This window comes from Camelus dromedarius, chromosome 12, assembly GCF_036321535.1.
Source record: "Camelus dromedarius isolate mCamDro1 chromosome 12, mCamDro1.pat, whole genome shotgun sequence".
Classification (NCBI taxonomy): domain Eukaryota; kingdom Metazoa; phylum Chordata; class Mammalia; order Artiodactyla; family Camelidae; genus Camelus; species Camelus dromedarius.
Window position 1 is genome coordinate 27,031,131 of NC_087447.1, and position 25,958 is coordinate 27,057,088.

At 39.5% G+C, this 25,958-nt stretch overlaps 1 long non-coding RNA gene across 2 annotated transcripts in view; it reads left to right on the plus strand.

The window, feature by feature from the left end:
- The first annotated feature begins 30 nt into the window (after nt 1–30).
- Nucleotides 31–25,958, plus strand: part of LOC116155340 (uncharacterized) — a 471,009-nt gene continuing 445,081 nt past the window's right edge. The window contains exons 1-3 of one of the 2 annotated variants that reach the window (XR_004139220.2): nt 31–266; nt 7,577–7,748; nt 24,614–24,749. This is a non-coding gene — a long non-coding RNA (uncharacterized LOC116155340). The remainder of the gene's footprint in view (nt 267–7,576; nt 7,749–24,613; nt 24,750–25,958) is intronic. The other variant, XR_010383373.1, reaches the window with a different exon arrangement.

The following is a 25,958-nucleotide window of genomic DNA, read 5'->3' on the forward strand; positions in this document are numbered from 1 at the left end:
CGGGGCGGCGTGAATTGGCGAATGATTCAAGGTGAGGCAATAGTTGCTTCAGAAGCTGGTTTGCTTTTGCCGTCTGTTCTCGGACGTTAAGTAATTGGGCGGTCCCTGAGGCTGCCTCTTAACAAGATACAGGTTTGGCTAATTTGAATTGTGTTCCAATCTCTACGTCTGTGCGTGACGCCAAATTTTTTCACCCCGACCCGCCTAATCCCTGAAGGAGAAGTGAATGAGTTAAAAGGACTTCAAGAGGAGACCTTTCATTTAAGGTTTCACATTTTATTTGATTTTATTCCTTAAAGCGAGATATTTTATAAAATACATCTCCTTTATTATAGACTAGAAAAATAGCTATGGTTATTACTTCGAGTAAAAGGTAGGCACCAGGGAGGTGCTTGTGAATTTTCTGAGGGGAAGCCAAACCCTGTATCTTGTATCCCTATTGTCTGTCCCAGTTTAGGAATGCATTAATTTTCAAAGCAGATTTTATTCATCTAGAATCATTGCGAGCTCAAAATCCCTTAAACTGAAGGGTCTCAGCCTTCAACCAGTTTCAGGTGGAGGTAAGGGGGAAATCCCTGTCCTCCCAAACTATTGTGTTTTTTTAACCAGCCAAGAGAAAAATGTGAGACAGGGAAATCAAGTAAGGTCCACCAAAGCCCAAGCTTACTAGTAATACTATAAGCAGCTACCGTAAGTTGTTTTTCGCACTGAACCTATGGTCCTTTGTAACACCTCCATGTTGCTTTGCAACCAGGCAGGGGTTTGCCACTCACTAAATTACACCAATTTTAGAAATGACGAATGGGAGAAAGGCAGGAACAGTGTGTAATTCTCTCAACTGTCTGCAAGATGTGATATTCAGTAGTTCTTCTAGTAGTTACTTTGTGGCTGGTACTTTGCTAAGTTATGACAGAAAAACACAAAAACAAAAACAAACTTGTTCCTGCTTTCAAAGAGCTCTCAGACTAGTGAGAGAAACAGGAATGAACAGTTAACCACAGCGTTGTGTGATAAATGCCATCCTAGAGACTCAAGGATATGAACAGGGTAAAATGAGAGGTACTAAAGCAGAGACATCCTGGAAAGCCTGAATTGAACTGTCATGTGGAAAACTAACCTGATGCAGTGGTGGCCTCTAAGTAAGCTGTTAGGCAGTCTATCCTAGAGGTAGTGAAACAGAAGGCTCCTGGACCAAATTAAGGTGCTTGAATAACATGGTTTACTGAATCAATGTAAATATCCAGTGAGAAGCAAGGGGAAAGAGTTGGAGTAGGTTGACACATTTAGGCTAGGATGCAAGCAAGTGGAAGGGCACCATCACCTGAGTCGTGAGTTATGTGGTGTTCGTGTGTTCTGTCTGCCACAACAGCTTTTTCCACAGATGGTATGCTTATGAGGACTAGTGTTGAGGCTACAGCAGGGAGACCCACAGGTGGAAAGTGCTTTGGGCCAATGGCATACACCTGCTTTCTTGAATAGACGCCGGGAAACATGCCTGGCCACAACCAGGCCTTACTAATTAGCTCAATAAACAGACATGAGTTTTTTTGCATTTCTTGGCGAGAGTATTGAGTGAGACTTTAGTAGGTGTCACGTATGGATGGCTGATTTAAGAGTGACATAGCTTTTAGCCCAGAGATGGCATAATTATTCATATTTTTGTTCTTCCATCCCTTTTTGACTATAAATGACCCTCTGTTCCATCACATTTTTTGATTTATTTTAGCTTTGGTATGCCTTATAGTTTACTAACTTACCAGGCATATTTAACACAATTCTGTCTATGTTTCACAAAGTACATGCTTACTCATATTCTATATATAAAACATCCTAGGAGTTTTGCATTTATCTCATAAGCTGTTATTGTACTTAACACTTATTCTGACTAACACTTCTGACTTCCATCCATCCTTCAAGAAACTGCAAGGAGTTCACTATAGCTGGGGTGGGAAGCTAGAGATGTAAGTAGGGGAAAGATAATGCCCTTTTTATGCTGTTTTAGAGACACTAGATTTTATCCTGGAGAAAACTGTAAAACTGTAAGGAGTGTGGAGAATAGAGAAGAGGTGCAGTCCTGGGCAGGAAGGCCAGGTGGAATCTCTTGCCCGAATGCAAGTCATTAAATAATGAAGATGTCAGTCAACTAAGGCTGTGGCTCTATGGAGTGAGAGCTGATGCCCCTACTCCAAAGACGTTTGGTAGCGTCTGGAGACACTGTTGTTAATTCCAGCTAGAGGATGCTACTGATATCTAGTAGGGTGAGGACCGGGAAACTGCTAAACATCCTATAGTGCACAAGAGAACCCCTCACAACAAGGAACTACCTGGTTCAAAATTTCAATAGTGCCAAGACTGAGAAACCCTGAACTAAGGGAATTAAGAAAGCATAGAGAAGACAGAAGTTAAGCAAGCAGATTTAGTTAGAATTTGTAACTGATTAGATATATATGTGAGAAAGAAAGTCATGTGCTAAAGAACCAAGAATTAGGAAAACACGAAGGATTAGCAGAAAATGGGTCCCAAGTTTGGGATGAGATGGCTTGGCGCTCTCAAGGGAATATGGGAAATGAAAGCAGATGGATTCTTAGTAACTGCTTTCTCCTTCTCTTCTTTTTCCATAAGCTTTCATGTTGAATTTTAACATATCATAGAGAAGAACACAAGCCTTAAGTCAATAGCTTGATGAATTATTATATCCATATAACCACCACCCTGGTCAACAAATGACCAATAGCCCTGAAACTGCCTTTATGTTCCCCCCTAGTTATTGTCACCTGTCACCAGAGGTAACCACCATTCACATTTCTTTTACCACAGACTATTTTTTGCCTGTTTTTGACATTTGGAGTTGAGCTAAATATTCAATTTTGTGTCTAATTTCTTGTGCTCCACATCATGTCTGAAATCCATTCGTGTTGTGTGCAGCGTAGTTCTTTGTCATTGCTGAATTGTATTGATGTGACATGAAGGTGAGAACATTTCATTTTATCCATTTCACTGTTGATAGACATTCAGTTGATTTCACTTCGCTTTTTACAAAAAATGCTGCTGTGAACATTCTGTCTTTTGGTGCACGTATGTTCACACTTTGTGTGAATGTATGTAGTGCGTGTGGATACGTAGTGGATAGTGGAATTGTTGGATCGTAGGCAGTGTGTGTGTTCAGTTTGAGTAGATACTGCCAAAGAGTTGTACAAAGTGGTTGCATCTATTTACAGTCCTTCCAGCTCCAATTGACACTCCTAAACATGTTCACCAGAACTTGGAATTATCAGCTGTTATTTTTGGTTTTCATTTTACTCTGGAGGTTGCGTAATTAATTGTTTCCTAACACTAAGTTGCTTCTGTGTGTCAACTCAGGGCAAAAAAAAAAAAAAAAACTCTATATGGGCTCTGGAACTGGATGCCTGGTTCAAATCCTAGATCAGCCACTTATTAGTGGAATAACCTCTGTTATTTACTTTAATTCTCTGAGCTTCAAATCCTTATCTATAAAATAGAAATAATATCATCTGCCTTATACGGTTGTTGTAGGGAATAAGTGTGTGTAGCAAGCATATACACATATTTTGTGTGTATATGTATATGTATAATACATAATATGTTAAAGTACCAGCCTTGGCCCAAGGTGGAATTGCTCGTGCTAAGCCCCATGTCAGCAAACCAAAACTTTAATAAAGTTTCTATTCTTGGCTCTCCCAAGAAGGCCGAGGTCAACCTATCAGTGCTTGCATACTCAGCACAAATTACCTAGCCAGGCTCCAAGACTTCCCCTTTGCTCCAGATGAGAAAAATATCCTTGCTTTGACCAGGCAGCAGCTGCCTAGCATGACTTCCCTGCTCTTGCTCCCTTCTGCCTGTAAAGGTCTTTCATTTTGTACGACTCCTAAAATTAGATCCAGTTTAAAGATCTAATTGGCTTTATTCAAGGATTCATGAATTGACAGCATCCCTTCTAGCAACTAGAAGGGCCCTCCAAGGAGTGGTACAAAATGGAAGATTTTTGTAGGAGGAAGGGTGGGGCAAGGGAGCTATTTGCTAAAGAAAAGAAAGTATTGTTTTTAGACTTGGACTTGGGAGGTGGGTGATAATGGCAAGGATTTTATCATGCAGATTGCCTCTTCCTCTGAGGGAGATGGAGAGGGCCTTTGTGACAGATTACTTCTATGGTGCTGACCAGAAAATTCCAAACTGATTGATTAAGATTATATTTCTGCAGAATGTCAAAACTACAGTTAGATTAGGTATTAAATCTAGGTTTGGTATTATGGGCTTTATATGGTTTTCTTTTTAATAGTGTATGTAGTCAGCCCTTCATATCCATGACTTTGTATCCACGGATTCAACCAACCGTAGATTGTGTGTAGTGCTGTAGTATTTACTGTTGGGCCAAATGATCCAAGGACAAAAGTCCAAGGACCCCATTTCTGGGCTCTCAGATGTCTGTCTGCCTGTGATCCCTCAACAGGTAAAAGTACATTATTTACTGGGTGTGTTTCCACTAACAAACTAATAGCCCTAGGTAATGCCTAAGCTCACAATAGCTCAGGCTGGCTTGTTTCAGCCCACCTTATCAAACGCCACCGCCTTTCACAGACCCTAAATCTCTTACCTCACCTACAGCCAATCAGAGACTTGTGCACAAGGCAGTTAGGCACCTTGAGACCAACCTTACAAAAGACCCCAACAACTGGCCCTCGGGGCTCACACAGGCACCTCTTGTCTGTATGGCCCGCTGTTGTCTATGGCAGTGTAACCCTAATAAACTCCTATTTCCAGACTTTATCTCTGGTAAATTCTTTTACCAACCCATGTGTCACCATGTCACCAATTGGCAGCCCCGTTGTGGCCCACAACATTTACTATTGAAACTAATCCGTGGATAAGTGAGCCAGGCAATTCAAACCTGTGTACGTATACCTCTATGGTATTATCTTTGTGTGTGTATACCTATCTGATATTGTTGACTTGAGACAAATAGACTGCCAGATGTTTCTCCAGTGAAGATGGGTTTATTCAGGGTCAGGAGAGAATTGCATTTTGGGTTCTGCAACCATGGAAGCCAACATGCAAGTCCCTGAACAGCAAGGGTAGGCAATGCTGTTCTAGAGAGGAAGGGAAGCTGGGAGGGCTATAGTAAACAAGGGGTCCATGGCTATTCATTGGCTGAGTCCTTACCAGAAAAGAAATCTTTCTTTCTGTTGGGCTCTGCTGTCAGCGCAGGGTGTGAGAACTCCCCTCTTCTAGTCTCCCAACTGCATTCAATTGAGGTTTCTGCTTCCTAATCTTTTATAGTTCTATACACAAACACACACACACACATACACACATATATATGGTATTTTTAACATATATACATATATGGTGTTCTATATATGTAGTATTTTACGTATATGTAATGTTATATGTATAAATCTGTCTAAGGAAAAAAAAATACTTCTTCCTATGGGTTTTTCTTTACACTATATACTTCTCTACTTCTGACACCAGATGTGTGGATTTTCCATACACGAAACAATTCCTCAACACCAGCTGGTTGTCCTACAATTTAACTCAATTCTGACACTATCTCCCTGGAGATAGTGAAACTGAGCAGGACCCTATGGGGCCCTTCTGGGTACAAAAGCCTTTTAGTGTCCCGTTTCTTGTTCGTAAAAAAGTTTTGGCCTCCTAGACTCCCCCCAAGTTCCAAAGGGCAGGTTCAGTTTCTAACTAGGATGGTAAGGGAATGCAGAAACAAAGGAGGAGCCATGAAGAAATAATAGTGCAGGAATGGGGCAGGGTCCTGGTTCCTCAGGAAACATGTATAACAATAGATCTTTGAGTTCTACTGGAACTAAGGCCCCCCATCCAGGTGGAGGATGGTAACTTCAGGCTGAGCAGGAGAGTCCTGGAACGCTGCCCTGTTACCTCACCACCAACCAGTCAGAAGAAAGTCACACACCCTGCAGCCCTCACCCCAAATTTTGCCTGTGAAATCTTTTTCCCAAAAACCATCATAGAGTTTGGGGTTTTTAATTGTGAGCCGCCCATTCTGCTCATTCTGCTTGCAGTAAACCTTTCTCTACTCCAAACTCTGACGTTCGGTTTGTTTGGCCTCACTGTGTGTCGGACATGTGAACTTGTGTTCAACAAGACTGTCAGACCCACAGGGTAAGGGTTCAGTCCCACAAGACTGCCTCCTCCCCACTTCAGATATCAATCATAAGTCCAAGTTGTTACCTGTGCTTCTGACCCACTGGCTATAAATCTGAGGTTCCCATGTTCCCCTGGTTCCATTAATTTGCTAGAGCAGCTCACAGAACCCAGGAAAACATCTTACTAGATTACCGGTTAATTAGAAAAAGATATTAGTCAGGAACAGCCATATGGAAGAGATACGTAGGGCAAGGCAGGTAGACACAAGGGCAGAGCCTTCTATGCCCTCTCTGGAGCACACCACTCTCCCAGAACCTTACGTGTGTTCACCAGCCTGGGAAGCTAAGGAAGCACCGTTGATTAAATCAGTAGCCATTGGCGACTGAACTCAATCTCCAGCTCCATTCCTTTCCCAGAGGTAGCAGGAGGCTTTAAGTTCCAACCCTCTAACCACATGGTTGGTTCCCCTGGCAACCACCCCTATCCTTTGGGGCTTTCCAATGTCCCCTCATTAACATAAACTCTTTTGTTGTTCTAAGGAGCTTGTTCATCACTCTTATCAATTAGGAAATTCTAAGGATTTTAGGAGCTCTGTGCTGGGAGAGGGGACTGAGGCCATATATAAATTTCTTATTGTAGATCACAATATCACTTTATATGTGTGTTTTATATATATAAATATAAATAAAGATCTCCTTCATATATATGAGATATATACCTGTCTGCCACAAGAAAGCTCTCAATAGTTGGTAGCTATAATTGTTTTTGCTACTATTTATAGACCGCCAGTTATATCTGGAAATGCTGGAGTGATCAGCTCACACATGTCCTCTCATTCCAGACATGCTGTATTTTAGTCTTAAAAGATGGATATCAAACTGAGAAATGGAGTTATTTGAAACTATATCTCCAGACTTCCTCTCACTACTTTGTACCCTCCTCCCTTGCAAAAATATTTAAGAGTTGGTTGATTCAAAGAAATGTGATATAGGGAATTTAACTAATGACTGGACAGTAAGACAGATTGAAAGTGCATTTTTAGCTGCTGATTTTTCTCATTTGAAGCAAAGATTTCAGACTGTTGTGGGGGTGGCGTGGGGAAGGAAATGCAGATCTGTTCACAGCTGCTACTCAAAATTCTAGCCATAAAGCCAGGAGAGAATTTGGCCCAAGTTAAAACCACGGGGCTCTTCATTGCCATCCCCAATCATTAACGTTTCAATTAAGATTCATTTGAGAGTCCACCATGTGTCACTGCAGCAACGAAAGAGGCTGATGATGACAGGAAAGTCTTCAACCATTTTGCTTATGTCTGAGAATGACTCAAATGGTGTAAAGAAAAAGCAGAAACATTCTGTAATGCAACAACACTTAAAGTCATAAAATATTAGAAAAAGAAAAGTATCCAACAATTCTGTTGTATAACTTTTTCCTTTAGAGGCTGATGAAGCTCAGTTCCAGAAACAGTGATGTTACACACCCAGTCTAAAAGTCACAGTTGGTAAAAGACACAGCCAGGAGATCACGGGAAAGCCAGCACTCCTGCCCAGGTCTTCTAAGTCAACGTGCAGGATTTCCCTCACTCTCTCTGGGTGCCTCTCAGTCTATAAGTAAGTATCATATTCTTAGTAAACCAAAAAATGTGCTGTTACATATATCTCTGTTCTTTTGAATTACTCTCTTGGAAGATTAGGAACCACTGGAGCCTTCTTGTCCCATGCTTTCTGTATTAGCTATCATTACTGATAGGGAGGGAAGACACTGATGGCTGTGGGGCATGCTTTGGCTTTAGGGGGTGCTTATTTAGATGAACATATGAACAAGTCTGAGTATTTTGGGGTTTCCACGAGAGAACCCTCATTTGGGCCTCTGGGCAGGCCTTTGAAGAGCAATACTACCTTGGAGCCAGCAGAGGGCGAGCAGAACATTGTTTTGCCAATTTTCACCAAGTTCCTCACTCTGTTTTACCTTCTGTTCATTTTTTTGCACACACTGGATAAATTCCTTGACAGTGGTGAGAAAAATACCTCCCTTCCCTACACTTTCAGGGAGAGCAGAGAATGTCTTTCTCAGTGAATTGGAGTTTTATTTAACTTATTGGTCAGTAAGCTATCAAACGAGCTGGGTTTGGAAAGTTCTTAAGCATAGTGGTTTTTTTGTGTGGCTTTCACATGCTTTTCTCCATAGTATTGGGTTAATTAAGTGATTTTAAATATGCATAATCAAATCTATTATACAGATTCTCTCACTTCTAATAATTACTTAAGAGAAAAAACAACACTGTCATAAGGTTTGGAATTATCTCCCTAGTCACTTAATTTTGCCATGTAAGAGGATAAATGTGTACTGACTCCAAAGAAGTTTGAAATGATGAGTTTTTATAGCTACAGTTTTAGAAATAAAATTCATATGTCAGTTCGTTCAAGTAATCATCCACTTGTTTTTCCAGAAGTCTTCAGTAAATTTACAGATTCGTTATTGCTTTGTTTTTGTATCTTCAGAGTTTGGGGAATCAAACTGAAAATGATACATACTTGTCTTCAAGGATTTCATGAGAGACTGAGACAGAAACAGATCATCGAAAACTTTAAGGACAATATTAGACAATTAGACATACATGTGGGGCAGTAAAGTTGCACAGAACATAGGCATTTAACCCAATCAGGGGGATCTGGAGTGCTTCCTGGAGTTGGACCACCTGAGCTATCATAAAGGATCAGTAGGGATGTATTCTACCCGATGTATTCCTTAGTCCACCCTGTTCTCTTTCCTCAGCTTTTCTGGGTGCTTCCCTCCCCTATCCACGTGGTTATGGGAAGGACAACCACTTGATACACTATGACACTGTATCCTGAGGCTACAGAATTTTGTCCAGGAGTGGACACCTCAAACTTGCTGGGCCAGTCGGTGTCTCTCCTTACGATTTTTCAGTATGGGCCCCCATGACGCTTGAAAACTGTCAACTGCCTTGTTTTCTGCCCTTTGGTAGAGAAAAAAAAACACAAATCTGAGTTAAATTGACCCTCAGAGGGAGAAGCAGAGACAAGCTGTGGAGAGAATGCATGTTCCCAGCATTCCAGCCTCTGGTTCTGTTGTTACCTATAATAAATGTGCAACCACTCACCTGTCCTTCTGTTTCATGAGACAGCCCAGTATCTTTATCATAAATTTCTTTTTTTCTCTCAAGCTAGTTTGAATGGGCTTGCTTTCCTTTGAACCCATAAGAATCCCAGCTGGTATAAAGAGTTACCAAAGCAGAGAGAGGGTGAAGGATGTTTCAGGGGCCATAGGAACAAAGGTATAAAAGTATAAAGAAGAATGGCATGTATACAGAAATATAAATAGTTCAGTATTACTGAAACATATCTTAGCACGCTTTCTCTCTCTCATTTTAAGAGATGCAGTGGGTTATCTGTCATTTTAAGGAGTCTGACTTTACCCTGAAGGCAATGAAGTGCCATAGAATGGTTTACAAAGTGGGTGACATAGATTTGTAGTCTAGATAGATCACTCTGGCAGGAGTTTCTTCAACAGTTCTCTCATCTCTGAGCTAGTCATGTGTTATTTCCTCACCTAGGACCCTCTGGGAAGGGGATGGGACCTTGAAAATGTGCTCTCACTAACCAGAGCAGGCCCTAGGGTCATGACTTTCTGTGCCTTCCATTTAATAGTATGTGACAGTCCATCCTCCCCTCCATTCTGAGAGTACCACTAGGATAGGGGCCATGTTTGCTTTGTTCATCATGAATTCCCAAGGCCTATGTTAGTACCTGGAGCAAAATTCATTAATATTTGGCTAATAAGTGAGTAAATGAGTAAATGATTAAATAAACAGTGATGAGGTAGATAGATAAATTCAGGATATGTTTTGGAAGTTAATAGTCAGGGCTTGATGAGTTTGATAAAACTAGCTGTATTTATTGAACATTCATTATGTATTAAGCAGGAGGCTCAGTGCTGTGCATGCATTACTTTATTTAATCTTCACAACAGTTCTCTGTGTAATGTACCATACCTTTACCCATTTTGCAGATAGGGAAAAAATAAGCTTAAGGAGACTAAGTACTAGATTGAACTTATGAAATTGCCATCTAATAATTTGCCCAATATAGTTACTAAATCAGGAGCAGGGACCGGTTCAACGCTAATATCTAGATCATGATGCTATAGTACTGCACATAGATGTGAAGGGTAGGGGAGAGAGGGGAGTCAAGAATGATTCCCAGCTTTCTATCATAGCTGAATTATGTTATCCCCAGCTGGAGAAGAGAACACAGAGCAGGAGTACTTCTGCCAGTGGGGATGATGAATTTGATTTGGGACATAGAGAGGGTGAGGCCTGTGGGATGACCTCAAGACAGTGTCCATCTGCAAGCTAATGTGTATGGGTTTAAAAACACCTTTGCTGAAGGATTGGATTCACTGGTTATTAAGTTGTCAATAAAATAAAAATACAAAGTGAGGTCTAGAAATGAAAGTAGGTTGTGTACAGTGAGTCCTGGGTGGAGGAGGACACCTTGGGTGGTATCACATAGGAGACACAGAAGTGATTGGCAGAGACGAGAGAACCCAGAGAGTGCAGTGCCATGGGGGAAAACAGAAATAGGGAGTTTGGGAAGGAGGAAATAGGAAGGTGGGCATGGTATGGTGTCATATGCAGTGGAGAGGGCCAGTAAAATATATATTGAAAAATATCGATTAGGTTTGCCAACCAGGAGTTTATTGATGACCTAGGTAAGAACAATATTAGTCAAGTGGTTTGGCAGTAGCCAGACATGCGGTAGAAAAAGTGATTGGGAAGTACAGCCAAGAAGAATAATCTTTCAAGTATTTTTCATTGAGAAGAAGAAAGAGGCCTGATGTTAGTTAGATGAAGGTTCTGGGAGAAAAGACACTTTTTATTTATTAATTTATTTTTAGTTTTTATTTTAGTCTTTTAGGGAGAAAGGGACAAAAGTATGTTTACCAGCTGTGAAAAAGAAGCCAGTTGAGAGATTGAAGATACAGGAGAGGGTATTGGAGGTAAGGCCTCACAAAGGAGGGAGGAAATAAGAAAAAGCTCCGAGGTGGAGAAGTGTACCTTGAATAGGAGCTGGGACACTGAACTTCTGGCCTTAAAGGAAAGTAGGTGGAGATGTATGTGGATATACGCATGGAAGACAATTCTGACAGACATACTGCTTGATGGGCCTGATTCTATTGATGTAACAGGAAGTCAGATTATCTGCGTTAGAAGAAAGTATAGTTGTTCCTCAGTATCTGTGGGGGATTGGTCCCAGGACCCCCACGGATACCCAAATCCACACATGCTCAAGTCCCTTATATAAAATGTACAGTCAGCCCTTCCTCCTGCGGGTCCCACATCCTCGGGTTCCACCAACTGAGGATAGGAGCCCGAGGATACAGAGGGCCCACTATGGGGCAGTCATCAAGCAAGCTGATCAAAGATGAGTAAAAGTGAAACTGAATGAAGATTCAGCCAAGGTGAGCGATCATATTTGGAAAGGGTAAGCTTTAGTATAGTTTTGAGGTTTTCTCAATGCTAAGCTTTCTAGTTGACTGGAGTGAACTCAGACCATCAGTTGGTCCGAAGTTTTGTTTTTACTGGGTCAGATGTAGTTGAAGATGTAGTTGTACAAATGAATCAAGGATGCCATTGACTGCATGTAGCCACTAGAAGCTAGAGGCTGTAGTTTCAAAGTTCTCCTGGGGACTGAACACAGGCTTTGACTTGTGTGAGGCAGAAAGTTAAAACTCAAGTCCCTGCACAAAGGCAGGACCTTGGGATGGCTGTCTCTCAGTGAAAGGGGAGTTAGAAAAACTGAACACTAATACTAAAATATAAAGACAATTCCCCTGAGAAATCAAAGCTCCAAACGTTTCCATATGCATATATGAAATCTCATTTGACATTCTTCCTAGGGTTTTAATGTGAACACTAATCTTTCATGCCAGTGGACTCCTAGGTTGTCCAGTAGTAGTAAAACTCTTCGTAGGAACATTTCCAATAGTCCAGAGCAATAAGGAACTTCAAAGAAGAGTTAGTGGTTAAAACTTATAAATCATAGAAGAAAATAATTCACCATGAGAGAGAATAATGAGACATGATGAAGAAGAATATTAGAACTTTAAGAACTTGGGAAAACACAACAATTGGAAAGATACTATAGAGTGACTATGCTTAACACTATTAAAGTGATAAAAGGAGTAAAAACCAAAAGGAAAGAATAGGACATTATGATACTAGGATATGTGAATTTGAAAACAGTTGGAAGAACTCCTTTTTTAAATTGAAGTGTAGTTGATTTACAATGTTGTGTTAATGAAAAAAACTCTTAGAAATAAAATCACTGAAATTAAAAATTCAGTGGAAGGTTAAATAGTAGCCCCTGGGTCATAACGAAATGAGAATTACTGAACTGGAAGAAAGAGTTAAGAAAACTAACCAAAATGCAGCAAAGATTAAAAAATGAAAAATAGGAAAAAAGTTCAAGACATAGAGGATAAACTGAAAGGGTGAGCATATATCTAAAATAATGAGAAGTCCAGAGAAGAAGAGACAGTGGAGGAGAGGCAATATATAAAGAAATTTCCATAATTGAATGTGTGATGGTTGTAAGCAGCATATAATTGTGTTTCTTTTTTCAGTCTGACAATCTTTGTTTTTCTATTAGAATATATATATATTCTATAATTGACATAATTACTGATGTATTTGGGTATATATTGACCATTATGCTATGTGTTCTCTTTTTATCTCATTTGTTCCATTGGTCCTGTGTCTTTTTTCTCTCCTTTGTTAGATTAATCAAATGTTTTTTTTATTATCTTTTCCCCTTATCAGCATGAAAATTATGCATTCTATTAGCAGTTAAAGCTGTGCTGCCCAATACAGGGATCATTAGGTACATGTGGCTATTTAAATTCAAATATGAATGTAAATTATTTAAAATAAAATATTCAGTTCTTCATGTCAGGTACTCAGTAGCTACACGTGTGCAGTCACTACTGTATTGGACGGAACATACATAGAACATTTCCATCACTGCAGAAAGTTCTATTGGACAGCAGTCATCTAGATAATCTGAAGGTCTGTTTGTATCATCTGGGTTTTCTTTCTGTCTTATTTCTTGATATGCCTTGTCATCTTCCATTGAATGATGGATATTGTATGAAAAAATTACACAGGTTCCAGATGCTTTTATCTTCCCTCAGAAAGAGTTCCTTCTGTTCTCTGTCAGGAAGCCAAGGATGGGGGTCAGATCACTTTAATTTGATCAACAATGAGGTTGTCACGAATCATTGGTGTTGCAATTTTTATTAAGACAAATATACAACTGGTTTTCCCCCAGTCTTGTGGACATAGCCCTCTAAGGGTCTTTCCTGAGAGGCCAGGGGTGTTTATTAGGGCCACTTCTTTTTGCTGGGTCACATGCTTTTATCTCCTTGGCACTGTCAAAACATTGAAAACTGTGCTATGCTTTTCAGTGGCATTCTCCTTCGATTTCTACCCTTTTGCCCTGTGTATCTTAAAAATTTGGCTGTGTTGTCAGACTGGCCTCTCCCCCATCCTTGCTGTCTTGGTAACTCTGGACTCCATTCTGTGTCTTTTCTGTTCTATTCGATTACCTGAAACTCTTTCAGCTGCCTTGCCTCTGAGGAACTACACTCTGCCCAGATTCTTCGCCCTTCAGCCAGCACTAAGAATTGGGAAATTCCCCAAGAAGAAACGTACCAGCTCACCCCTCTCTCTTCACTTTTCTGTAGTATCTTGTGTCTTTAGTATCAACCACCTATCAATTGTCTTAGTATTAGATATATGTTGCTTCTAATTATTAACAGTAATTCTGCAACATATATATTACTGTTCCAACTTTACTGATAAGAGAGTCAGGGCTCAGAATGGTTAAATAACTTCCCCTTGGCAAATCCAGATCTAACTGACTTTAAAGTCCTCAGCGTCATTTCCCACCTATTCTTGAGGGTGTAGCAAAAGCTTGGGAAGACTCTGTTTTTCACATCCCCTCACACTTAGCTTTTGTCACTATAATCCAATCCAGCCTTTCTAGGTGATATTCCAAAGAAATAAAAATAGAAATAGTGACAACAGGCCATGCTCATTGTACTGGGAGGCTCCAAAATCATTTTAATGAGCTAAACCTACGAGTATAATAGTCTAGTAACCACCAGCATGTTCTCTGCTTGAGGCAGTTCAGCTGGCTGGACATAGAAAGGAAAATCAAAGATGAGGACTGTTTTCATTTAAATAAATTAGCAATGCCATGGCATCCATTATTTATAGTAGCTATTTTAAGCTTACAGTACCAAGCAGAGCCAAATAGAAGATGCTGGGCATTATCTTTTGTTTCACCTGCTGGCTTGGAACAAAGCTCCATGATCCCAGCACTGAAAAGCAGACAGGACCTGAAAACTCTTCTTTCCAGCTCCTTGCTTAAGTGCGTATTCTGAACTCCCCATCGCTTATCTTCTCACTCCCTACTCCCCTTCTACAGTGCTCAGCATATTGATCCCATTCTTTGCCATGGTTTATCCTCGTCTGAAATTGAATGGCGGAAATTAAATTACGGTTGTGGATACCCTGAAGTTCCTAAGTCAGATAGATGTTAGCAAAGTGATAGTTGAGGAACGATTCTATCTCATTGAGAACCAGAGGGTGTGCTTTAGACTGGAACTCTGTCTAAAAACATTTGGAAATAGGTGAGTCCAGTTATTCCAAGAAATAATCTAACCTCACGGGTGGCTTCTTCTGAACGCATTCATAGTTCAGAGAATGACGTAGAACATGTTCTTGTTGCGGCTGGGTGATGTTTCAATCCAGAGCAACCACCAGATGGACACCAAGAAATACCTTCTTTTTTCAGTCTCTGGCCCTCTCTCCTTTTATTGCCTCCATTCCCTTCCTTTCCCCAGCCTCCTGCTGGGTTCTGAGAAATTTTACTGCCCCAAGAAACCTATTTTAGGCTTCATCTTTGGATGGCCATGGTGAACCTTTACTTTCTTAAATGGACCAGCTATAAGGCAAACAAGTTTTTGAAATCACAAGTCAGTCTCAGAGCATGAACATAATTGCATTTTTGTGGCAGAAAGTCTTCTGTGCATCAGAGAGGAGAGTAGAAAGTGGTGGGGTAAAGGGGAGAGAGGCCCCTCTGCTCTAGGATTACTAATAGAGTAGGATGACATGACTAAGGGGGGAAGATTTTAAGATATTCAGCTTTTAGCGGCCTGATTTTTTTTTTTTCATTATAGCTGCTCTTTGAGCAGCTGTCTGGCTTCTTAGCATTCAGCCAAGCCTTGAGACCCTGACACAGATTTCTGGCATTCTTTCTTTGCTTAGTTCCCTTCTCTCTGGTATTCTGCCTCACACATTTCAGCTGCTCAGCCTCCCTGACTCTGATCCCTGTCTCTTTGGCTCTGTAAATGAGCCCTCTCTGCATGGCTTATACCTCCTGGCTTTGCAGTCTGGACAGTTCCTTTGGGCAGAAATTAGGGGTAAACATGAGGGGAGACAGTCTTGTACTACCTGTTGTCCAAAGTCTGTTCTTTCATAAATTTTGTCCAGTTTTCTATTTGCTTATGGTGAAATGTCTAGTCCAGCATCAGTTACTCTATCAGGAGCAGAAGAGGAAGACTGTTTCCCAGAAGTTTATAGCAATCCTCTCCTAAGCCAGACTTAGATTTTCATACTCCTTCCCTACCAGTCACTAGCAAGAGGTACATGATTATCATCTTTGATGCAGTCTACTGAGAGTCTACTCATGGAATTGAGGTTGGCAGACTTTCTTAAGGTCACATTTCAAAAAAGTGCGTATCAAAGGAATAAGAGGGAACTTTCTGGGTGAGTTAAATGCTTTATATCTTGGAGTCAGATGCTCTACCGTTGCGCAATGAGGTCCTAAATGCTTTATATCTTGATAGTAATGCTTGTTACACAACTTTATGCCTTCAAAACACATCAGATTGTAAACTTAACATTGGTGAATATTATTGTAGTTAAATTAACCTGTATAAAACAAATTTAAAAATTATTATTGCTTGCTTTTGTTGCAATATACAGAAAACTGTATTTTTAAAAGTACAGATATCAACAGAAAAAGAAGCCTGAACCCCAGTCTCTCAGCCTCACAGGGAGCATTGTACAAGGTAATATTTTAACTCTAGAATTGCTAGCAGCCAAAGATAGAATCTTCCCAGGTCAGAATCCTTCAGATCTTTTTTTCTTGCATTCTTCCCCTTATTTTTTTCTGGTCACTGTCATCTCTCAGATTGCCAAGTTCTTTCTCATACCTGACTTAAAGGAAAAATGCTTTCCTCTCTCTTTAATGGAATGATTTCTTTTTCCTTATAAGAGCCCATCTTCCTTAGCCTCCCTTAATAGCCTGCAGACTAAAACAACACAGTGCAGTGTCCTTGTTTATCTTCCTAGAGAAATCATCTTTTCTTTAGTATCAGAAGTGCCTTGCCCTTATTTTATTTGGGACCATTTGGCGAAAGAAGTCATTATAACTTTGGAGTTGCTGCCCTGTAGCAGATACTGGTGGTTGTCTACAGAGCATCTGTCCCTTTCTCCTACTTAGAACTCTGTTCTGAGAAATCTGTTCCAGTATCCAGCACACTCTCATGCAACTCATGTGACTCAGGGGAAGGTGATTTCATCCTCTTTCCATGCAGGATGAGCTCAATAAATCTCTGATGCATGAATTGCATTTATTAAACTTTGTTTTAATTTCTCCTTTGATCTCCTGTTTAGTAGACTTAGGGTTGTTTCATTTACTAGGTAGTGTTGGTGTAATGACTGAGGCATAGAGGCAGGGTCTCTGAAAATATAAGAGACCTGAAACAAAATCTAAAAAAACCAAAATGGGGCTTTGGATGGGTCAGCACTGGTTAGATTGTGCTGCAACAGCAATTACTTCACAGGTCCTTCGTGGCTTAATACAGAAAGCTTTATTTCTAGCTTATGTTACATGTTTATTGCAGATTAATGACGAGGGAAGGGGCATTCTGGGCTCTGCAAAGTCACTCAGGAACCCGAGATGACAGAACCTCTGCACCATCTAGAAAACCCAGCCCTCTTGACTGCCAAGGCAAAAGGAGGGAGAGTCTGAAGAACTGAGATTTTTCTCTGCCCATCACTCCCCTCTCGTTGGGCAGGACTAATCACATGGCTTTACTCAACTGTAGGGACTGAGAAGCATAGCTTTCTGTTTGTTTAGAGGAGAGCAGGGGCAGGGCCAGATACTAGTGAGTATTTTACTGTCATGTCTACCAAAAATCCCAAAATGTAAAAATAAAACCAAAAATCCAAATTCATTAATTTAAATTAATAAAAAATCCCAAATTAAAAAAAAACAAAGAAAATCCAAATTAATAAACATTGACTTAATTATTAAGCTGGGTATTCATAAATGTTTTATTGCATTTGAAAAGTTTATTTCTTAATTTTGAAGTCCTCAATAAGCATGATTGCCATACAGTCATAACAATGCATGGTTTATACCTGCTGTTTGTACCTAATAATGTCACATACAAAATTGTAAGACTGCTTTCATAACTTTACTGGTACATTTGAAGATGTTTGATGTGACATGTGATATGGCCTCCAAAATTAAGAGATCCCAAGAAAGTCTTTTAATGGCCTTTAGTAGACAGTAATTCCATGAGGGCATGGTGTTTCTTGCTTCTCATTTTAACCTTGGGGTCCAGCACAATCCCTGACATAGTGGAGAAACTTGTAAATACTTGTTAAGTTACTAAACAAATAGATAAAATAATTGTCTGCACTTTGAGGAAGGTATAATCTTATTGAAGAAATTGATGAGTAAAAATGTTCAATACCTTTCTGTAAATGTTGTCAGAGTCCCAGTTGAAAAGAGTTGGAACACACAATAATTGAATAATTTGAGGAGACCTTTAGATGTGGGTGGCTCTAAGGGAAAAGGGAAGTGGCAGCAGCCGGAGAGAGGGTCACCTACAGCAACGGTGACTTAGGTCAAGGGACTCAGCTAGCCTGCAGCAACCTTTTTTGGGGGGCATAGAGGACGTGAGGTGGGAAGGTCCACACCACGCAGAGGCAGTTTAGCAAGGTCTGGGGGTGTGAAAAGGCCTCATGTGTTGAACCAATGGTGAGACGCACAGCATGACAGGAGCAGGAAGGGTCTGGAGCAGAGGCTGATGGAGCCAGAGAAGAGATGGGAGCTGTACTGTGCAGGGCACAGGGAAATGGGATAGGAAAACAAACCCTCCAAACCACCCTCAACATCCTGGACCTAGGGCCGCAGCTCCTCACACGCTTCCACTGAGCTGCCAGAGTTGCCTCGGCACGGGTGTGCTTTGACTGCTTCAAGGCTCTGACTCATCTACTCTGCTTCGTCGGGATGGGCTTCCTGGCAATTGCTGCTGATTGGCGGTGGCGCCCACTCCGGCCAGGTGCAGACAATTGTCAGTTTCATCCCCAGGTGCAAGAACAGTGGCAGGGAGTTTGAGTTTGCTCCCTAGGATCCATCCAAGGGCCAGAAGCCAAATGCAGGCATCCTGGACGTGGGTGGTCATGGGAGGGTAGCAGATGCCCCTTCAGTGCCTACAGCCTTCAGCTCCTGACCTCTAGTCGTGTCTTCCTGGACTGTCCACATGCCCGGATATCTCTTTCAAAGCCTTCCTAGCTCTCCCACGTTCCTGCTGGTCTGATTCGTGGTTGATTTCTAGCTCATTTACTCTTTAGCTCCTACTATGGTCACCACCTGGGAAGTCTCTGGTTCAGCTAAACTGCCATAGGCCATACTTGCACTAAGCTTGACTTAGAAGGATAGAGGTCAGGAAAAACAGATGCCAGCAGGGCGGTCAAATGTGTCTCTTCAGTGGGAGTAGTCTTTGCAGCAGTCCTTATTCTCATCCAGGAGCCAGTCTTTTTTGCACCCCCACCCAGGTTTTGGTTCAGGTGTGAGGAGAGGTGATCTAACTGGTAAATATGCACCCTGGCTTAGGAGCCCTGTATCCCAAGTTTGACCTGGTATCTCACATTACAGTCTCAGGCACGGGGACGTGTTCCTGCAAGGGACATGATTAGTTACAATGGTTTTCACTTCCAAGCCTTCCAAAGCTATAGATTCCAACCAAGAATTTATAGTTCATATACATAACTTTCCATCTGGGTTCTACTTACCAATCTAGGGTTGTTTTTACCATAAGCACTGTTGCTTTGCGACAGAATAGCTCTTCTACCTTAATCAGATTTTCAAGGAAACAGCGCTAAAATGTTAACCCAAGGTCAGATTTGCAGGAGAGGGGAAGGGGTGTTGTTAACCCTTTATCCAGAGGAAGTATCACTGAGAAGATAGGATCTGAGCAAAGACTTAAAAGAGGTGGGGGTGTTAGCCATGTGGCTATCTGGTGAAAAGTTCTCCAGGCAGAGAACAGTCAGTACAAATGCCCAAGGTGGAGGCATGCCTGGGATGCGTGAGGAACACCAGGATGTCAGTACATCGGGAATAGGATGGATGAGGACAAGAGTGGCGGGAACTAGTCAGAGGTTAGTGATGGGGACATAGTTCAGGTAGCACCTCTTAGGACATTGTCAGGACTCTGCATATTTCTCTGAGTGAAATAAAGAGGTATTAGAGTTTTGAAAAGAGGAGTGATGAAGGTTGACTTAAATGTGAGACGAATCATTCTGGCTGTTGTCTTAGTAACAGATAGTAGGAAAGGTTGGGAGCACAGTGACTTTGTTAGGAGTCTGATGCAGCAACTCAGTGTGGACAGCAGCGTGGGTTCACACAGTAGCAGTTTAAATGAGGAGTGCTAGTCACATTCCTGATAGAGACAGAGTGTGTAGTTCCATGTTTAGGCTTGTGTTCTGTATAAAATATAATTTACTAAGCTTATTCAGATAGTCATGTACCTGAGTATAGAACATAAAGAATTACAGCAAGGTGTCCTGAGAAATTTGAAATATGGCCGGTAACTGTTCAGTGTTCAAGAGTGAAGCAAGTAAAAGAGAAATAGATCTGTATTGCCCAGACTGAAGGATGAAAATTCCTGAAGGCCTAGGTGCAGTATGAGAGGGCAATGCTGGTGTTTTTAAGTGAGTGGAAATTTGTTCTGCTTCTGTGATGTAAATTACCAGGCATTTACTTTCCCTCTCATTTTTGCTCAAGTGCTAAGGTATTAGCCAGCCCCTTCGTGGCCACCCTCTCTTTAAAACTGCAAACTACTTTCTCCTGTCTCCTAATATCTCCAGTCCTGCTTCCCTACTATATTTTTTCTCCATAAATCTAATCACTATCTGATACATTATGTATTGTACTTATTTATTGTCTGTTGCCTCAGTAGAATGTAAGTTCCCCAATGGCAATTACTTCTGTCTGTTTTGTTTACTCCTATATCCCCAGTACTTGACAAATGCTAGGCACACACGTATTTTTTGAATGAATAAATGGCATATTTATTAGAAACCAGTTGAATTTCAACTAACTGGTATTTTTTTCTCCTGATATATTATTGTTTTTGTTGTTTGCTTTTGGTGAAAGTCTGGGTTTTTCTTCCCCATTCATGTCTTCTCAACTATGAAGAATTCCAAACATATAAAAATAGAGGAAATAGTATAATTAAGTCCTATGTAGCCATTATCCATCTTCAATGATTATCAACTCATGATCAATCTTGTCTTATCTATTTCCACGTTCTTATCACCACGCTGGCCCACAAATTATTTTGAAGCAAATCCAAGAAAATCGTATTTCAGTATGTATCTTTAAGAGACTAGGACTCCGTTTAAAAATTTTTCTTTATGTCGCATTTTGGTAATTCTCACAATATTTCAAACTTTTTTGTTATTATTATGTTTGTTATGGTGATCTGTGATCAGTGATCTTTGAATATTACTACTGTGACTCACTGAAGGAAGAGACTAGGACTTTTTAAATACATAGTTACAATACCAGTGTCATGCTAAAAAAAAAAAAAAAAAAAGAGCTGTAACTCCATAATGTCAGCACAGAAAAAAAAAAAGAATATTTCCATAATGTCCATAAATATCCAGTCACTGTTTTAGCTTTCCCAGTTGACTCACATTTAGCTAACAGTTTGTTCAAATCAAAATACAAATAAGATCTATGTATTGCAGTTTGGTGGCTGTGTCATTCATCTATTGCTACAGCACTGCTTTTAGCAAAACCCGCATTACTTCTCAGGACAAACAAACAAATGAGAATTTATTGCTATTGTATCTGGGCTCATGTGCATACCTGGGTTTGGCTGGTTGTTGTCTACGTGGACTGCCTCATCTGGGGTGACTTGGATGATTTGGCCTTGGTCCACACGTCTGTCATCCAGTAGGCTGTCCCAAGCATGTACTCACAATGACGGCAAAGGAGTGAGAGAGCAAGCAAAAATACGCAAGTGTCTTGAGGTTTACATTTACCTGTGGTGCACCATCACTTCACATTCTTTTGGCCAAAGCATGTCATACTGCCAGTCACAGTGTCAGGTTAGAAAGCACTACAGACTTATGTTGCATAGGATGGGGTGAAGAATGGGACAATTTTTGTGAACTACTGAGGATATATCATTTAAGACTCTTCTAATCTATTGGTGTCCCCTCCTCCATCTCTTTTTATTTTCCTTGTTGCAATTTATTTGTTGAAGAAAATGCTGATTTTTTTTTTTTTTTGCCTTGAGGAGTCTGATTTTTCTGATTTTATTCTTACAGTGTTGTGAAACATGTTTCTATACCTCTGTATTTCCTATAGATTATAGTTAAGAGGTAATCAGATTCAGTTCTGACAATTTTTTCTTTTTTGCCAAAAATATGTTGTACTATGTGTTGTGTACTTATAGTAGGAAGCATATGCTATTTAGTTGTCTTTCTTTTTGTGATCTTTGCCTAATTCCATTATTTCATTAAGAGTACCAGAATGGAGAAATATATTTTAGGAAATTGCCCATAATGCTTATGACATTAAAAATAAAGTATGACCCACTCATAGTAAGCCTAGTCAAACAGTATAGAAAGGTTCTAAATGATTCCCAGTCCTTTGTCTATAGGTATTAACTATTAATAGTTTTTCTGTGCTTCCTTCCAGAAAAGAAATTATGCATATCCCAGCATATAAAAATATTTCTTTTTTTTTATTCATACAAAAGGATTATACTTTACACATTATTCTGCATTTCCTATTGTAACTCAATAATATGGCTTGGCGACCTTTCCATTATCAGCTAGTATAGGTCTTCCTTCTCATGCCACAGGCTGTATGATATGATCCACAGTATAGATGTTATATTTTATTTAATAAGAACTATAATGCTAAAAAAGCACATGTTGTTTCCTTTTTTGGCTACAATAAACATGTTATTCTGTATATCTTGCAAGTGTGGCTTTAGATGAATACCTTGTAATGAATTGCTAGGTCAAAGAGTGCATATACGCTACATTTTGCAAGATATTATCAAATTGCCTTCAAAATGTTGCATAAACCTATACTTCTACGAACAGTGTCAGCCCTCATCCTTGTCAGACTTTAAAAGTTATTGCCAATTTTGTGGGCAGAACTAACCTTTTCTTTTGGTTTGCATTTCTTTAATTATAAGCGATGAATTTTTCCCATGCCGTTTGACCATTTTGTTTTTTTCTGTTAATTATCTGTTTATATCCTTTGTTTATTTTTTTGACTATCTTAATCTTGATTCATATAACTTCTCTATATGTTAAAGAAATTATTCCTTTCACATATGTATTACAAATATCCTCCCCAGTCTTAAATACAATTTCTTTTTTTTTTTAATTGAAGTATAGTCAGTTACGATGTGTCAATTTCTGGTATACAGCATAATGTCCCACTCATGCATACACATATGTATATTCATTTTCATATTCTTTTTCATTAAAGGTTATTACAAGATACTGAATATAGTTACCTGTACTATACAGAAGAAATTTATTTTTTTAATCTATTTTTATATATAGTGGTTAACAACATACAATTTTTAATAAATAATTTTTCATGTAGTCACATGATTTCTGAATTGTATCTTGCTTAGGCCTTTCCCATTCTGAAATTTTGAATGCATTTATTGATTCTTTTAGAATATTCATGATTTCATTTTTTAAGCCTTTAAATCTAAGATATTCCTGGAAGTTACTTAATTGCTACAAATTAGATAGGGATCTGACTTCATTTTCTTCTTAATGGGTTATCTAGTTGCCTCAAATCATTTATTGAATAATCTATTCTTTTTGACCACTTATTTGAAATACTCATTTATCAAATAGGCTTATATCAGTTTTTGAATTCTCTTATCTATTCTATTGACTCAAATTCTGCTTCTTCACTCCCAAACTAATTACTGTAGCTTCTTATCATGTCTAAGTATCAGGGTGAGCTTATCCTTTCCCATTTTCTTTTTCAGAATTTTCCTGGCTGGCTATTGATATATGTTCTTTTTTCCAGTTGAATTTCAATTTAATCTTTAATCTGTAAAACTTTAATCTGTACAGAGAGGAGTCTAAAGAAACCTTTGCTTGTTCTCACATGTATTTTTCCACTCATAGAAATAACTATATGAGTTTATTTCAGCTGGGTACTAGACCATTGATAATACAACTGGTTTGTATGCTCAGAATGACAAGTGGTGGAAACTGGGGAAACTTGATTTCCATACACATGGCCCCAAAGAAGAAAAAGCAAAATGCTCCAGATGGAATTCTAGAGGCATGGATGTTTGTGTGCAGGTTGTCAAAAATCTTGTGATTCTTGTTATTACAGTGATAAAGCCAACCAATAAATGTGAATATAAGGGATCTAGTAAAAATATTTAAGAATAACCTCTGATTTATTGACTAGGCATTTTCCTGCCTTCTTCCCCAACTCCCAAAGTTCACTTGGTATAAGCAAGTATCATTTTAAATTTTGTGTGTTTTTTATTTGACATTTTCCCAACCTTTTTTGGACTCTTCTGCCATGTTGGCACTAAACTTAGAACAATCTCCTTGGGAATCTGATGCCCTTTCAGTTCACTTCTTAAATATTCTTAAATATTGACAACCATCAGTTACACTCCTAAAAACCTATCTTTCCCCATGGATTTTATACTAGATTTGATTTCTTTTCTTATTTGCACTTCCCATTATAGAGGAAGTGACAGCTAGTATGTTGCCCTAAATCCTTATGCTCCACCTCCCCCCACCTTTTTAATATAAGTTGATATTTTAGCAGCTGGACTGAGCAGTCAGATTCCAGAATCGATGAGCTTTTTTTTTTTTAGTTTTTATTAGAACTCTTAATCTTAGTAATGTTCTACGGTATATAGCATTCTTCTCATTTAGCAGAAGAGTAAACTAACTAAAAGAAGCCAAGGGGAGAGGAAAAAGAGTTATATTTATTGTACTCTTATTATGTGCTGAGAGTTGCTGGGTGCTTGACTTTATGAGGGCAGTGACCGGGTTTGTTTTGTTCACTAGTTCATCCTCAGTATCTAGCATGGTGCCTGGGACATAACGCCCACTGAATGTTATCTGTTGAAAGCTTGAATGAAAAGCCATGCTGCAAGGCTGGATAGAAATGACTGATGAATAGAGAGCTGTTCTCCCTGTCTTGGTGAGTGTATTTATGTAGCACACCAGTTTGTGTACCTGTAACAGCTTTAGTAAATCTGGATTATTTTAATCTGTTTTATCAAAGCACCTATTCTCAATGACTATGGGAAACCCTAGCAGATTTTAAAAATTCCCCAACAATTTAGTTTTCACCTTTGCAGTTTTTAGTCTCTCTATATTAGGGCTAGGGGATAGGCATGGGGGAGTGGGGCAGTACATAGAAAACTATGTTTATTCTAGGAAGAGTGTATCTGGGATGTGTTTCCCTTTGTCAAATGTTGTTACTCTAACTCCTTTAACACTGCAGAACATTATTCTTTTGAAGATCGTGTTTGGGTTAAATTATAGAACCACCCCCAAGGATAACAGTTTCATGGGAGGAAAATGTGTTTCACATCTTAAAATTTCAATTTATATTTTTGGGACAAACTCAGGCTGGTTTTCATTTGGCATTTAATGATGTTTGTGTTATCCACAACACTCTTTTCCATTAGCAGAATTAATCAAGGGTTGTTACACCTCCTCCACAAAGCCCCTGGGTTTTTTTCAGTTTTTGCATCTCCATTGCTTTGTATGCCTGTGACACAGCTCCTGATTAATCACTCACTTTAAATATTTTGAACAACAGGACTGCTGCCTTTTGCAACCCTGGAAAGCCTGGGGAAGGCTGCCATCACTTAGAGCACACATGAAGAGGTACATTACAGTAGCCTCAGGGTCTCCTGCAACCCTGGGGTAATTTTTCACAGAAATATGTTTTAAAATTTGAGAGCAGTTGTATGCCTTTTCTACTAAACTGCCAAACGATTTAATGTCCTTTTAATGTGAGAAGCCATTTGCATTGTCCTGAAGTGTTACAGCCTTTAAACCAGTCACAAGATTGTACTAGGCTCCATTTACTCCCAGATTTCATGTGCTATAGTAACAGTGAAGGAAAAATCATACTCATTTCTCAAGCACTGTTGGCAGTTTCTGTTGCTACTAATGCAAAGGTTTGGTTTTTAATTTGTTGTTGGTTTCTGCAAAGCACAAATTGTATTATTGGTTTTAAATGATGATGGATACAATTATTTTAGATATATGAGGAAACAAAACAAGATTGTGGTGTGAAAATTCAATTTTAAATTGCTTGATTAATTTATTTTAGTGGCATATAGCAAAGACTATTTTTTTATTATGCTGGAATAAGCCAATTTACTGCAAATCAGTC